Source organism: Mandrillus leucophaeus, unplaced genomic scaffold (genome assembly GCF_000951045.1).
Source record: "Mandrillus leucophaeus isolate KB7577 unplaced genomic scaffold, Mleu.le_1.0 Scaffold10, whole genome shotgun sequence".
Classification (NCBI taxonomy): Eukaryota; Metazoa; Chordata; class Mammalia; order Primates; family Cercopithecidae; genus Mandrillus; species Mandrillus leucophaeus.
The window spans coordinates 7,833,244-7,834,151 of NW_012098098.1; positions in this window are offsets into that span (position 1 = coordinate 7,833,244).

Sequence of the window (908 nt, forward strand, 5' to 3'; positions counted from 1 at the left end):
TGGTCTTGATCTCCTGACCTCGTGATCCGCTCACCTCGGCCTCCCAAAGTGTTGGGATTACAGGCCTGAGCCACTGCGCCCAGCTGAAAAGCCTGTTTTTAACTTCACAGTCGATGATGAAAAACTGAAAGCCTTTCTTCTAATATCATAAACAAGGTAAGGATTTTCAGTCTTGCTACTGCTATTCAATATAGTCCTGGAAGTCGTAGCCTGAACAATTAGGCCAGTAAAATAAACAAAAGGCATCCAAATTGAAAGGAAGAAGTAAAATTATCTCTGTTTGCAGATGACATGATCTTACATGCAGAAAACTATAAAGATTCATTAGCTGGGCGTGGTGGCAGGAGCCTGTAGTCCCAGCTACTCGGGAGACCGAGGCAGGAGAATCACTTGAATCTGGGAGGCAGAGGTTGCAGTGAGCCGAGATCATGCCACTGCACTCCAGCCTGGGTGACAACAATTAGGACACTTGCTCATTGTTGGCGGGTAGCGTAGTCTGTTTTCTGCTGCTTTCCTAGAATGCAACGGAGTGAGTAATTTGTGTTTTCTTATGTTCTCTGCATTCCCTGACCCTCACTTTTTGTGTAAAGTTTTGTGTATTACCTGATGAATAGAACAAAACTTGTTTGTGCCCATTAAACAGGTAATTCATGTTTTCAAAAGATAAGCATTATCTTTCCTTTATCACTTCTAATAATTCAACTCTGTAGTCCTGATCAGTGTGGCTTACAAACGGGAAGACAAAAGACATTTTAAAAAACCTAATAGCTAAGTTAGTTTTAGAAGCTATTAATATTGCTAAAATTATTGCTATAGAAAAGACAAAAAAGCATGCTGAATAGAACTCTGTTCTTAGAGATTTCTCCTGAAAAAGTCACATGTTATTTCTTCTCACCTCCATTGGCACA